The 15,623-nt window shown below is 43.9% G+C and overlaps 1 protein-coding gene across 6 annotated transcripts in view; it reads left to right on the top strand.

Annotated features, from left to right (window-relative positions):
• Positions 1 to 948: 948 nt before the first annotated feature.
• CNOT6 (CCR4-NOT transcription complex subunit 6) overlaps positions 949 to 15,623 on the top strand; it is an 83,825-nt gene continuing 69,150 nt past the window's right edge. For 3 of the 6 annotated variants that reach the window (XR_004739600.3, XM_035290784.3, XM_035290786.3), the window contains exon 1: positions 949 to 1,318. The gene's annotated coding sequence lies outside the window, so the exon portion shown is untranslated. Of the gene's footprint in view, positions 1,319 to 4,000; positions 4,111 to 11,007; positions 11,106 to 15,623 lie in introns of all 6 variants that reach the window. The other 3 variants (XM_078364790.1, XM_054251957.2, XM_054251958.2) reach the window with 3 other exon arrangements.

A 15,623-nucleotide genomic window follows, 5' to 3' on the forward strand; every position in this document is an offset into this window, starting at 1 on the left:
TGAGGCAGGAGAATCACTTGAACCTGGGAGGCGAGGTTGCAGTGAGCCGAGATCTCACCACTGCATTCCAGCCTGGCGACAGAGTGAGACTCCATCTCAAACAAAACAAAACAAGTCTGTTGGGTGTTATTCTTGGCCCTAGACTGTGAGCTTACTCAGGGCAGGGTGGGGTCTGATTCATCTCTGTGCCCTGAGCATCAGTCAAGTAATATTTCCCAATGTAAGCATCATGAATCAGCCAGTCGTGCCCTCCTTCAATCACCAGAGTTTGCCCTGAACAGAACATCTTGATCTTTGAACGCCGCAGCTCCTGTCCATTACTCAGGCTAGGACCCCAGCACCAAAACTGTCCATTAATGTACCGGAATGAATTACCACTAATGGACTGAAACGGGCTATTAACTTATTTTTTTCTGCAAAATTGAGAAAGGAATAATTATTCGACTGTTCACGATTGAATGTCTTGTCTTTAGGCAGAGCAAAATACTGTCTATGGTCAAAAATCTGTTTCGACGTGATTGACAGGTGAAGGCCTAAGGAAAAGGAAGAGGAGAAAAGGGGAGGAGGATCAAGGAAAAGAGGGAAAGGGGAGATAAAAGTGGACAACCCGAGGCGGAAAAAGAGCTAGATGAAAAATGAAGGAGCGCTAAGGAGAGGAGAAAATAGAAGCGCCAAGGAAGGAAAGGAGCGAGGAGAGCGGGCAGAGAAGGAGAGGATAGATGGACGGAAAGACGAAGGGAGGGAGGGCGGGAGGCGGGGAGGGGAGGCAGGGTCCTCAGCGCGCCGGGCCGAGCCACCGCTCCCCAGAGCGGGGGTGAGCAGGCGGGGCCGGGGCAGCGGCGTGCCGGGAGCGACCCCTGCACCGAAGGCTGGATGGTTGCGCCTGAAGGCGGCGGCCAATGAGCGGCCGGGATGTTGGAGCGGAGGCGGTCCGGGCGCTCGCTGGCTGAGAGACGGCAGCCACCGCCATGATGCTTGTTTGCTGTCAATGAAAGCGAGGGGGGCGCGGAGGAGGAGGCGTCGGCGTCGGTGGCGGCGGCGTCGGCGGCGCGGAGGCGAAGGGGGCGGCGGGCGCAGCGAGGAGGGCGAGGCCGGGGGCCCAGAGGGCGCGAGGGCGTAGTGGCCGCCCGTAGGGGCGGCTGAGGCGGGCGGCTGAAGTAGGGGGAACAAAGAGCGGCAGCTAAGGCGGTAGAGGAGCGGCGGCGACGGCGCTGCAGCAACGGGCGGGACTGGTATGGTGGTTCCACAGGTCAGACCGCGCTGCACTCACAGGGAGGAGGCGGCGGCAGCGGCAGAGGAAGGCGGCGCACCCCGAGAGGTGAGCGGTTAGCGAGGCAGGCCCGAGGCCCGGTTGGGGCGCCGCTCTCCGCTCCGGCTGCGCACGGATCCCCCATCGGCTGGGCTCCTGGGCCCCAGAGCGTGCCGGGCTCGGTCGCGGGCAACTTTAGTTTCTTGGGCGGCGATCCCAGCAAGCTGGAGGCTGTTGGTGGGGGGGCCCTTCGACGTGCCGCGATTCCGCCCCGCCCCGCCCCGCCCCGCCCCGGGCCGAGTCCAGGGGCTGGGGGCGTTGATTGACGGCGGCGGCGGCGCGCGGTGAGGAGGGGGCCGGCGCTGGGCTCCCGGATCCCAGCCGATCCCGGCTGCGGTCGCCAGAGGAGGCGAGTCCATGTCCCTGAACTCGTGGCCAAGATGGGTGGCAACTTTTGAGGAGCGCTCTGTGGATGGCGTGCTGCGTGGTGTGGAACTTGGCACTTCGTAGCGGCAATTACTGTCAAGCGAGAAACCAACTGTTTATCCCCTCCCCCAAAATGTTTTTAAAATTCAGTTTAACGCAGATTTTGTGGGGAGAGGACGGGGTGGATTACAGGTTAAAGAAGCACTTAGCATGCAATGAAGAGATTTATGGTATTGCTAAGGATTTGGAGATTGTACTGGTTTCTTGAAGCAGCTTTCTCTGGTAACCCAAATTACATCCCTCCTTTTTTCCCAACACTAATCGTTGCTTTCTTTGGAAACTCTTCCGTTGACTCTTTACCTCCTTCACCTTCCTTGAAGAGCTTGCTAACAACACCTGTAGCCTTACTTCTGTTTTTAACCGTTATTGCCATTGACAACATTGTGAATGGTCATCTCGCTTGACCTTCTTGGATTTGTTGTTACTGTGTTAAGCTGGTGTGTTTTAGATAATATGTTTGAATTTGAGTTCCATACTTACCTGTTTTCCAAGTGGATTGTCTCATTGTTAGTGCTGAATCTCCTTGCCTACTTGTATCTGGGAATTTAACTTTTTTTTGGGGGGGGGGCGGAATTTAACTTTGACGAGGAAGAGAGTGAATATGAATAACTGAAAAATAAAATAGTGTAGTAGCACTTTGTATTTTTTACAGTATACTAGAATTTACCACTCCAGAACAGATTTGTAGGCTGTAGGACTGGACACGGGCCGTTGATCAAAACAGTTTAAAGGCTTTTTTGGGGAATTGCTGTTAAGACATTTATCACAGTCTTTATTAAATGTATTTATTGTTTTTGAGACAGGATCTCACTATGTCGCCCAGGCTGGAGTGCAGTGGAACAGTTCTTGGCTCACTGCAATCTTGGCCTTCTGGTTCAAGCGATCCTTCTGTCTCACCCTCCTGACTAGCTGGGACTACAGGCAGATACCGCCACGGCTAACTTTTTAATTTTTTTGTAGAGATAAGGTCTTGCTTTGTTACCCAGGCTGGTCTCCCAGCTCCGGGGCTCAAGCAGTCTTCCCTCCTTGGCCTCCCAAAGTGCCACCATTACAGGCATGAGCCAACATGCCCGGCCAACACAGTCTTTAGAATGTGATGACTTTTAGAGTAAAATTTAGAATAAAAATTGTTTAATATCTTTAGATCTGTGATCTACTCCAGGTGTTTTGTTTTAAATATTTGAACAGCTGCTGATGAGAAAACAGACCTTTCTAGGTGGAGATGACTTGCCCATGTTATGGTAGTTATGAGGGAAAGGACCATGTTTGTGTGCATGTGAGGGCACATGAGAATGTGACCTAATTGCTAGAGGTTTGTTCTTTTGGGAGGGTAGGGGTCATTTTAATGGTTGGAAGTTATTTAAGGTAGTTGACTCTGGTCACTTCTTAGTAGGTGAACAAGATGCTTAATGAAATGGTCAAAAAGATTGTTTTTCCTATATGTAAGCAAAAAAAAAAAAAAAAGATTATGTGATGGCTAGGCATGGTTGCTCATGCCTGTAATCCCAGCACTTTGGGAGACTGAGGAAGGATGGCTTGAACACAGGAGTTTGAGACCAGCAAGACCCTGTCTCAAAAAAATATGAAATAAAATATGTAAAGACTGTGATAACTGTCACAACATAGTGAGACCATGTCTTGATCAGTTTTAAAAATGGTGACGAGAGACCAAAGATTTTCTCTGGAAGTCAATCATTAGGTAATTTCCAAAGTGTCTTGATAGTGGTGGTGTAGCTCAAGAGGCTCCTTTTGAATACCTCTTCAATTTGTAGGTATTTTCAGTTTTCTTAAATCTTGTTGGCAAATAGTCCCAGCTACTTGGGAGGCTGAGGCAGGAGGATTGCTTGAACCCTGGAGGCGGAGGTTGTGGTGAGCAGAGATTGTGCCATTGCACTCCAGCCTGGGTAACAGGAGCGAAACTCTGTCTCAAAAAAAAAAAAAGTAAAACTACAGTTATTGGGAAATTTCAAATTGTTTTCTTTTGAGCAGACATAAGGTTGGTTTATAGAACTTGGTCCTATGTACGAATATGTAAAGGCATTGTAGGAATGTCCACTGTAGCTGTAGTTTAAAAGTATACATTTTATGCCAGGCATGGTGACGCACCCCTGTATTCCCAGAACTTTGGGAAGCTGAGACGGTTGGATTTCCTGAGGTTAGGAGTTCGAGACCAGCCTGGCAAATATGGTGAAACCCCATCCCTACTAAAAATACAAAATCAGCCAGGTGTGGTAGTGCATGCCTGTAATCCCAGCTATTCTCTAGGCTGAGGCAGGAGAATTGCTTGAACCCGGGAGGTGGAAATTGAAATGTGAGCCAAGATCGCACCACTGCACTCCATCCTTGGCGACAGAGTGAAACTCCGTCTCAAAAAAGTATGTATTTTGGTTAATGCTTATACATTTCAGTGCCTGTATTTGCCTTCTTATATTCTTTAAAGTGTAAACATTTTTCATAGTACAATAGAAAAGGATTATATATGTAAGGCATATTGTAATAAATGGTTAAGGCAGCTTACAGCTGTATTCTTTGGGACATTAGGGGTGAGGGATCAATATGTTCAGCATATTTAGAACCCTTCCCATATGCAAAGTCCACTGGTTTGGGAAGCTCTGCTTTAAAGCATTTATCACTTTGAAATAGTCCTAATAGGTTCAGCCAAAAAGGTATGTTTTACTGGGATAGCCAAAGACTTGGGAGTTATAGATATCTTTGGCCCACTACTCAAAGTAGTCATTTTACAACAAAGTATGATTAATAGGCTGGGCACGGTGGCTCATGCCTGTAATCCCAGCACTTTGGGAGGCTGAGGCGGGTGGATCACCTGAGGTCGGGAGTTGGAGACCAACCTGACCAACATGGAGAAACCCTTTTTTTTTTTTTTAAGATGGGGTTTCACCATGATGGCCAGGCTGGTCTTGAACTCTTGACCTCAGGTGATCCACCCACCTCGGCCTCCCAGAGTGCTAGGATTACAGGCGTGAGCCACCGTGCCCAGCTGAGAAACCTGTCTCTACTAAAAATGGAAAATTAGCCGAGCATGGTGGCGCATACCTGTAATCCCAGTTAGGAGGTTGAGGCAGGAGAATCGCTTGAACCCAGGAGGCAGATGTTGCAGTGAGATCATGCCATTGCACTCCAGCCTAGGCAACAAGGGTGAAATTCCATCTCAAAAAAAAAAGAAATGCTGAGTAAACTGTAAACATACTGTATGCTTAGCTGGGGTGCATTAGAGTACAGTGGAATATACCATATTTTGGTTCTTGAATGAGTAATTAGTGAGAAGGGGGGTTAGTTGATGCAAAATGGAGACTCATTTAGGCTTTCACTTTACCTTCTCTGGTCTCTACCTCTCTTTCATCCATTTATATTTTCTTGGTAACTTAAGTTACACATTAAGGTAGGTACTGGCCACAGTGTTTAACATTGAGAATTCAAAGAGAAATGATACTCCAATTTTGTCTTCTGGTCATATATAGGCTTGATAGGTGCACAGAGTGCTGTGGAAGAAGACAATAATGATTAAACTTGTGGAGGGTGTGGAGGTAGTTTACGGAAAATAACCCCAAATAGGAATTTGCCTCACTGGGGAGAGAGAGTCATTTCAAACAGAAGGAACTGTGGGTGCACTGCGGAGTCAAGTGTTAGGGGAAGAAGGCTAGTGTTAAGGTATGTTACTGGAACAGTGGGAATGACTTGATGAGCCTGCAAAGGTGGGTCTTGTCTAGATTTTGAAGGACCATGCTTGCTAAGCTAAAAATGAAGTTTATACCTGTATTTTATAGCAGAAGAGAGAGCCAAAACATTTTCAGCAGGGGAGCAAGGTGATTTAGAGATCACTTTGGCATCCCTGTGGAGAATAGAGTGGAGGCCCTACAAGTAAAAATCACATTTGAGATAGTATAGAGTTAATGACTTTGAATGTATTTTTTTTCTTTTTCTTTTTTTTTTTGAGATGGAGAATCACTCTGTCACCCAGGCTGGAGTACAGTGGCATGATCTCGGCTCACCGCAGCCTCCACTTCCTGGGTTCAAGTGATTCTCCTGCCTCAGCCTCCTGAGTAGCTGGGATTACAGACACCTGCTACCACAGCCAGCTAATTTTTTGGTATTTTTAGTAGAGAGGGTTTCACCATTGGTCAGGCTGGTTTCAAACTTCTGACCTCAAGTGATCTGTCTGCTTTGGCCTCCCAAAGTGCTGGAATTACAGGTGTGAGCCACCACACCTGACCTGAATCTGTTTTTAACTTGGATATGGTGTCTTCTGAGTCTGTGGTCCTTTCTGTAGTAGGCTTGAGGGCTATGCCTAGTTGCGCTATAATACAGGGTCATTTAAATTCAAAATGTCAGTATGTTTTGGAATAGGTTAAGAGCAGTCAAAACTATGAAAGTCATAAAATGGTACACATGAAGGTTCAGGTATGGAGAACACTTGTCTTCTGAGTTAGGCTTAGGCAGACTATAGAACTTAAGCTGGAAAATTCAATCCAGTGCCTACCTGAAATCAAAGCCACCAGACTTAAAAAGTTATCAGTATCCTGATGGTTTGCTAGGGTATGGGCTGTAAACATTTTGTGAAATTTTGGGGGAAGGCAGTCATCTCCCTAGTAAATTATTGGAATTGAAATAGAGTAGCTTAAAGTCTAAGAAGTCCTCATTCAGCTGTTAATTTATACAGTCAGTTCTGCTGTAAAGCAACGTACAGATTCCTATACATCACTCCTTTGCAAAATCCTGTAGTAGAAATGACGGACAAATAGGATTGGGGTATACATGCTAAAGCGTTGTCAGTGACACATTTAAAAAACGATCCTGGGCTGGGCATGGTGGCTCATGCCTGTAATCCCAGCACTTTGTGAGGCCAAGGCGGGCAGATCAAGAGGTCATGAGATTGAGACCATCCTGGCCAACATGGTAAAATGCCTTCTACCCTGTCTTTAAAAAAAAAAAAAAGAGAAGAAAAAAAGGCCGGGCATGGTGGCTCACACCTGTAATCCCAGCACTCTGGGAGGCCGAGGCAGGTGGATCACCTGAGGTCAGGAGTTTGAGACCAGCCTGACCAACATGGAGAAACCCTGTCTTTAAAAACAACAAAAAACCTTCTCTACTGAAAACTACAAAAATTAGCTGGACATGGTGGCTTGTGCCTGTAACCCAGCTACTTGGGAGGGTGAGGTAGGAGAATTACTTGAACCAGGACTCGGGAGGCAGAGGTTGCAGTGAGCCAAAGTCGAGATTGTGCTACGCACTCCACTCCAGCCTGGGCTACAGAGTGAGACCTCATCTCAAAAAAAAAAAAAAAGAAAGAAAGAAAGAAAGAAAGAAAGGAACCTGGTAAAAATGATAGAATAGTTTTACACATGTTGAATAGTTAAGGAATATGTAGATACTGTAATAAATGTGGCATTTTGCCTTTTGTTTTTATTTATTTGTTTTCTTAATTATTTTTTTTTCTGAGAGTATTCCAGGTAAGCATTTTGCCTTGAAGAAGGCCTGGTTTGCTTGTGGAAAGGGAAGTCAGAAAGGTTGCAGCTTATGAGTTTGCTGTGAAGTGGTAGAAGGAGAGTTATTACCTCTAATCTGATGGAAAGTGGTAACACTAGAAGCGAATGGGTGTGGCTCTTAACAGAGTGAACTGACTTAGCTGGTAGGTGTTTGAAGTGTGTTTCTTGTATTTCTACAAAGTTCAGTTTGGCTGGATGCAAGTTTTTTACCTTCATCTAGTGTTTACATGACAAAATAGCACATAAATAAACAGAAAATATGCATTGTGCTCAAATTCTCTAATTTGTGTATCAATCACATTGGAACAAATTCTCCTTTCCTTTTCCTTTCTTGTCAGGGTCTCACTCTGTGTCACCCAGGCTGGAGTAATCATGGCTTGCTGCAGCCTTGACCGCCCAGGCTCACGTGAGCCTCCTGAGTAGCTGGTATCACAGGTGTGTGTCACCACACCTGGCTGATTTTTCTTATTTTTAGAGGTCTCTCTATGTTGCCCTGTTTGGTCTCACACTCCTGGGCTCAAGCAGTCCTCCTGCCTTGGCCTCCCAGTGTGCCGGGATTATAAGAGCCACTGCACCTGGCCAAATTCATGTTTTCAAAACAAGTGTTACAGATGATTATACTTGTTTAGTACTGTTTTTAAATAGTACTAAAACTCAGTTTCAAAAATACTTGTTGAACAACCTGTGTGTCAGGTACCATGCTACCTTTGTGGGGCTGGCAGTCTTTTGTACCAAATAGGTTTATAATGTGGAGAAAGACAAATGAACCAATACAGCACTCATCAGGTTATACAGTAATAAGGAATGCACAAAACATTTTGGGTATGGTAAGGAAGGAGAAACTTACTCTGCTTGGAAAACCCACAGAGTCATCTCAGAGGTCTTTAAGCTGAGTTTTAAAGGATGAATAGGGATTTGTCAGGTTGAGTAGGACAAGGAGAAGGAGCAGCATGTTGGGAACAACTTGGGCTGTGGAGCATAGGACACAGGAATGAGAGGGATGGGAAGACTGTTCAGAAACAGCTTGTAAATGGTTGTAGGCTTTTTCATTAAGTGTTGGGATTTCCTCCTGTATATGACTGAAATCCAGTGAGTTTAGGTGGATGGGGGGAGCAAATGGTGCATGTAACATCCTTTTTTTTTTGGAGACGGAGTCTTGCTCTGTCGCCAGGCTGGAGTGCAGTGGCGCAATCTCGTCTCACTGCAGCCTCCGCCTCCTGGGTTCAAGCGATTCTTCTGCCTCAGCCTCCCGAGTAGCTGGGACTACAGGCGCGTGCCACCACACCCGGCTAATTTTTGTATTTTTAGTAGAGACAGGGTTTCATCACGGCAAGGATAGTCTCCATCTCTTGACCTCGTGATCCGCCCGCCTCCGCCTCCCAAAGTGCTGGGATTACAGGCGTGAGCCACCGTGCCCGGCTGTAACATACTTTTTTTAGGAAGCCCATGATGAAAATGTAGAAGCTGGATTAAAGGAGTCACAGTTCATTTACAACCTGTGAGAGCTCAAGTACGTCAGCTTAGGGGATAGAAAAGCATAGGATACCAGAATTAGGGACAGACAAGCCATGAGCTATAATAATAGGGAAGAATGAATACGATTCAGAAGTTGTTTAGCTTGGAGAACTGTTGGTACAGTTCAACTTTGGAAATAGAACAGAGTTGGACAAGGAAATTAGAATAGTTTGAATTTTGATCCTGTTAAGTTTGACGTACCTCTTGGATATATCTAACAGGTATCTGGACCAGAGCGTGGTTTGGGGTTTGATAGATTTGGTCATTGTATAGTTGGCATTGGAAGTTAGGGGATTACTCAGGAAGAGTGTGTGAACAAATATTTTTTACCTTTTTGGCAGAGGTAAGATCCCCATTTGAGAATTGGTTGAGAATTATGGACTCTGCTGAAGAGAATGAAAGTATGCACATACACAAGTGTGAAACTTAACTCATGGACCACAAGAGGAGAGGACTAAGGGAACCCTAAGGAACAACTAATATTTCATTCTGGACTAAAATGGTTAAAGAGATAAGGGCAGAACAGGAGAGAGTAATGTTATAGATGCCAAGAGGTCATAGTGCCAAGAAATGGAGTTTTCAGTAGTGATCATTGTGCCCAGGTTTAGGGTGTGATGAGGAGATCTGGAAATGGATTGATAGGATTTGGCAGGTGGGGAATGAAAGCAGGGAAAATTTTGATGGGACCAGGGGATATGTAAGTCAGACTGTAGATTGGGCTGAGGAGCCAATGGGAGGTTAAGATGAAGGTTATAGACTACTATTTGGAAAAATTTAACTAGAAGAGAAGGAAAGAAGGGTAGTAGTTTAAAGAGGAGACAGGGTTGAGAGAAGGTAGGCACCTGTGTTAGTCACCAGCTTTGTTTCCTTAAGTCCAAAACTTAGCAAATAAATTTCTGACATATATTGCATGTATGTTTTTCAGATGTTCCCCTGATCTATTAGTTGAAATGATTGTATTTTTATTTGGTCACACAAAATTGTTTTGCCTGTGGAATTTTATGTGATTTCAAAATCAATAAAAAAATTCTTCCTCATTAGAGGTAGAGATTATCTGCCGTAAAATTATAATATTAAAATCTTTTTTTTTTTTTGAGATAGAGTCTTGCACTTTCGCCCAGGCTGGAGTGCAATGGTTCAATCTTGGCTCACTGCAACCTCCGCCCCCCAAGTTCACGCGATTCTCCTGCCTCAGCCTCCCGAGTAACTAGGATTACAGGTGCATACCACCACACCCAGTTAATTTTTTTTTTGTATTTTTAGTTGAAACGGAGTTTCATTATGTCGGTCAGACTGATCTTGAACTCCTGACCTCGTGATCAGCCCGCCTCAGCCTCCCAAAGTGCTGGGATTACGGGCGTGAATCACTGCGCCCAGCTAATATTACAGTCCTCGGCCTTTAGTTACTAGAAGAAGATTTGCTTTCATATGCCCTGTGCTAGGTTTGCACTTGTGTTGTGCTTCATTGCCCAAACTTTGATTAAATATTTGATGCAGTTTTAAGTGTAAAATAGTAGGTAAGAGAGAATCATTAGACATGGTCATTTTCTTTCCAAGTTATTACTGCAAACACGTAGAGACTTAATAAAACAAATTATCCAGTGGCTCCATGTATCCAAATACAGAGTATTACTGGTGATTCTTTAGGTACATGGAGTGATTAAATATAGTTTTACCCGTCAGATTTTGATTATAGGGAGATAGATATATTAGTAGTCTTCTAATTAAAGACTAAACAGAGATGATGATGTGACTTGACTAAATTAAATCAAAAATTTTATTGCACTTAGCATTTTGGGAGGCAAATTTTTTCTTCTGTAAGATTATGTATTGTTAAGTAAACACTTCAGCATCATAAAACAATGTTTGATGGAGCTGACTTCCTTTGTTGATCTAAAACTACAACAATGAAAACTAATTTATTTGAGACTAAAGAATTGTCATTTGGTTTTAGTTTTGTGGAAACTACAGAAACTCAAAGATTTAGGGGTTCGTAACCACTGAAGAAAATAGTATTGAATGCTAGTGGTGCAGTGGGCTCTGCCTCTTTACATGTATGTACCTCATTTAATCCTCACATCAAAATTGTGATGCGTAGATATCACCAATTTATAAGTGAGGAAATTTAAGCATTAAAGATGATTATAAGCCCATCATTTCAAGCCAGGACTTGATACAGGTCTGACTCCAGTTTGTATTCTTTTTTTTTTTTTTTTTGAGATGGAGTTTTCACTCTTGCCTCTTGTCCTCCAGGCTGGGGTGCCCTGGTGTGATATTGGCTGACTGCAACCTCTACCTCCTGAGTTCAAGCAGTTCTCCAGCCTCAGCCTCCTGAATAACTGGTATTACAGGTGCGTGCCACCACGCTAGGCCAATTTTTTGTATTTTTAGTAGAGATGGGGTTTTGCCATGTTGGCCAGGCTGGTCTCAAACTCCTGACCTCAAGTGGTCTACCCACTTCAGCCTCCCAAAATGCTAGGAGTACAGGCGTGAGCCACCATGCCCGACTCCAGTTTGTATTCTAACTGACACTGTGCCCTACTTCCTTTTTTCTCTTAACAGACTCCCAGGGTGTTATGACTTGGAATGGTCCTTTGAGGTTAATTTGATAATATAGGAAGACCCAATTATTGCCCCAAATTTATAACCACTTATACTAGTAGTTCATCATGTTGACATAATGGAGCTAAGCGATAGAATCTTTGTTAATATTTGTGATTCTCTTTTTGGTTATGTATCAAAAACTTCCTGAGAGTCCACATAAGATTACTCTTCATGCTAGTCAAAAATTCAGTTAAAAAGCATTTCATTATTTTGGAAAAGGCAGTCTGTTATGCATCTGTAGTCAAAAAGCAGTGTGTAGTGTTAACATTTTCTGAAACATTATCAGTGGCCTTAGAATAAGATTTTAGTATTGTTTATTTTATTTTATTTTATTTTGAGATGGAGTTTTGCTGTTGTTACCCAGGCTGGAGTGCAATGACACAATCTCGGCTCACAGCAACCTCCGTCTTCTGGGTTCAAGCAGTTCTCCTGCCTCAGCCTCTCAAGTAGTTGGGACTACAGGCTCGTACCACCATGCCCAGCTACTTTTTGTATATTTTTAGTAGAGACGGGGTTTCACCATGTTGACCAGGATGGTCTCTATCGTTTGACCTCGTGATCCACCCGCCTCGCCCAAAGTGCTGGGATTATAGGCGTGAGCCACTGAGCCCAGCCGATTTTAGTATTGTTAAAAGCTTCTTGATGCTTTGTAAGGTTGACATTTTATGAATAATTTTCTTAGTTTTTTTTTTCTTTTGAAGCACTGTGGTTTGTATATATATATATATATATATATATTTTTTTTTTTTTAAGACAGAATCTCACTCTTTTTTTTTTTGAGACGGAGTTTCGCTGTTGTTACCCAGACTGGAGTGCAATGGCACGATCTCAGCTCACCGCAACCTCCGCCTTATGGGTTCGAGCAATTCTTCTGCCTCAGCCTCCCAAGTAGCTGGGACTACAGGCGTGCACCACCATGCCCAGCTAATTTTTATATTTTTAGTAGAGACGGGGTTTTGCCTTGTTGACCAGGATGGTCTCGATCTCTTGACCTTGTGATCCACCCGCCTTGACCTCCCAAAGTGCTGGGATTATAGGAGTGAGCCAACGCGCCTGGCCCCAGAATCTCACTCTTTTGCCAGGCTGGAGTGCAGTGGCGCAATCTCAGCTCACTGCAATCTCTAACTCCCTGGTTCAAGTGATTCTCCTGCCTCAGCCTCCCCAGCAAGTAGCTGGGATTGCAGGCAAACGGTGTCACGCCCAGCTAAGTTTTTGTATTTTTGGTAGACGGGGTTTTACCATGTTGGGAAGGATGGTCTTAATCCCCTGACCTCGTGATCCTCCCATCTTGGCCTCCCAAAGTGCTGCGATTACAAGTGTGAGCCACGCGCCTGGCTTCTTTCTTAGTTTTAAGGGGAAAAGACTAGTGGTTCAAAACTGATTGCTAGTACATTACAACTTCCCAAGTCATTGTGTATCTGAATTAGCAGCTAGAATAAATGTTGAATGGCTCAAAAGACCAAAATTCCTAATAGATAATAGTACTTAGAATATTATGATTCATTGTAAGGTAGATTTTGGAAAGTCTGGCAAAAGGTAAGAAAAATGCAAAGATTCATGTTGGCATAAATGTTAGGGTACTGAAGCTATAAGTGAAATGGTGGCTGCTTGTCTCTTGCTTAGAGTTAAGATTTAGGATTGATGACTTCCCCACTCTTTACCTTTTTAATCTTGGTGAGAGTTTTGCAACACAAATTGTAGCTTTGACTTAATACCTTACATATTAGTATGCAGACTTTAAATAGAGATTTGCAAAACAGTGAGACAGTGTCACTCTTCTCACTAAATTTTACTTGTTTTTAAAAAGTTTTCATAAAAGTGTCATTTAACATGTGATAGGTTTATTACTGTTACTGAGTTCATAAATATTTTAAAAGTTCTCAGTTCTGATTTGATTATTTATTTCTTTTTTTTGAGACGGAGTTTTGCTCTTGTTACCCAGGCTGGAGTGCAATGGCGCGATCTCGGCTCACCTCAACCTCCGCCTCCTGGGTTTAAGCAATTTTCCTGCCTCAGCCTTCCGAGTAGCTGGGACTACAGGCGTGCACCACCATACCCAGCCAATTTTTTTGTATTTTTAGTAGAGACCGGGTTTCACCATGTTGACCAGGATGGTCTCGATCTCGTGACCTCGTGATCCACCTGCCTCGGCCTCCCAAAGTGCTGGGATTATAGGCATGAGCCACCACGCCTGGCCTCTTATTTTATTATTGATAGCTATAACTCACATCAGTGAAAGCTCTAAGGTACTAGTTAATTTTTTTTTTTTTGGACGGAGTCTTGCTCTGTCACCAGGCTGGAGTGCAGTGGCATGATCTCAGCTCACTGCAGCCTCTGACTCCCAGGTTCAAGTGATTCTCCTGCCTCAGGTTCCTGAGTAGCTGGGATTACAGGCATGTGGCACCACACCCAGGTAATTTTTGTGTTTTTAGTAGAGACAGGGTTTCACCATGTTGGAAAGGATGGTCTTGATCTGATCTTGTGATCCCCGCCTCAGCCTCCCAAAGTGCTGGGATTACAGACGTGAGCCACTGTGCCCGGCCAGTACTAGTTTGTGTGTGTGTGTGTGTGTGTGTGAGACGAAGTTTTGCTCTTGCTCTTGTTGCCGAGGCTGGAGTGCAGTGGCACAATCTTGGCTCAGTGCAACCTCTGCCTTCCGGATTCAAGTGATTCTCCTGCCTCACCCTCCTGAGTAGCTGGGATTACAGGCATGCACCACCACACCCAGCTAAGGGTTTCTCCATGTTGTTCAGGCTGGTCTTGAACTCCCGACCTCAGGTGATCCACCTGCCTCAGCCTCCCAAAGTGCTGGGATTGCAGGCATGAGCCACTGTGCCCGGCTTGGTACTGGTTAATTTTTAAGAGTGCAAAAGGGTTCTGAGATGGTAGTGTTTTGCGATCTGCTAAGTGTATTGTGGAGGGTTTGGGACTATAGAGTATAGATGAGGAGGTTAATTTGGGAAATATAATGCATCTGAGAAATAAACAAGGGGCTGATGATCCCAGCCACATAATACCTGGATAATGAACAGAAGATATTGGTTTTGTAAGTGATAGAATTCTTGAGAATGAGGCTGCAGTAGAATAGAAAGACTTTAGCTTTGCAGTTACATTGTCCCTGGTTCAAATCTCAGCTCTACAACTCAGTTACTAGGAGTGTGCAATCTTGGGCAAATTATATAAACTCTGGGTCTCAGTTTCCTCTTCTATAGAATGAAGGTAGAATCAGCCTTGTGGGTTGTTATGAGAATTAAGGTCATACAGGTAAATTATTGTATAGTAGTTGAAAGCACAAACTTCAGTCAGACTTGGGTTGAAATATCAGTTGTGCCATTTACTATCCCTGTGACCTCAGGAAAGTTACTTATTCTCTGGATCTTTTTTCTTTATGTAAGGATTATAATAGTGTCTGCTTACAAGAGTATCAAGGGTTAAATGAGATAAAGCATGTTAAGTGCTGGATAGATCTGGTGGGTAATGAGTGCTCACAGAATACTTGGCTGCTGTATGCCTACTGCAGTACATGGCAGATAGGTGCACAACACACTTTTGCCATTACAACTCTCCGTTTGATGTTTGCTCTCATCTTGCTATAGCATGTCACAGGATAGAGTTTGTATAGTTTAACCTTGAAGTTTGTCCCCTTGCTGCTTATCTCAGGCTATCCCAGAACCAGTGTTACTAGTTTCCTTGGATATGGAAGTCCTTTCTGTCTCTTTTCTCTAGATTTTGCCTTTTAGATAATAGTTTTTCTTATTCCTAGTAAGATAGGCTCTGCTTTTAAGGCTTCTTTTGCACTCTTACAAAATGTTTGCTTTTATATTATCATGGCTTCTTCATTTGAATTCATATAGGCATTACCTGAATATTTGCTAAGCTCTGGAGTTATAACAATACTTAGAATATAAGTGCAAGGAGCCTGTATTATAGAAGGCGAGATGAAAAAAATATTAAGGCAGGGTTAATGAATACAACAGTAGACCTTTTCAAGGTTTAACATAGCTCACAGCTGGAAACAGTAAACTGGTGTGGGAGTGATACAGAAGAAGGTTGTAATAGACCTTTTGAAGTTGAATGTCTGAGTTGGCATTTGAAAGATGGCTAGGGGCCTTTTAGTGTCTGGGGCATTTCAGGCAGAAGCAATAGCATTGCTAAGGCATGAAGGTTTGTAAGGGGTAAGTGGGAATTAGGGAGATCCAAGATGATACTAGGGAGGTATAAAGAGATCAAGTCAAATTCAACTTACTTGTTTTGTAAATGAGCCT

The sequence above is a fragment of the Callithrix jacchus genome, chromosome 2, assembly GCF_049354715.1.
Source record: "Callithrix jacchus isolate 240 chromosome 2, calJac240_pri, whole genome shotgun sequence".
NCBI classification, from domain to species: domain Eukaryota; kingdom Metazoa; phylum Chordata; class Mammalia; order Primates; family Cebidae; genus Callithrix; species Callithrix jacchus.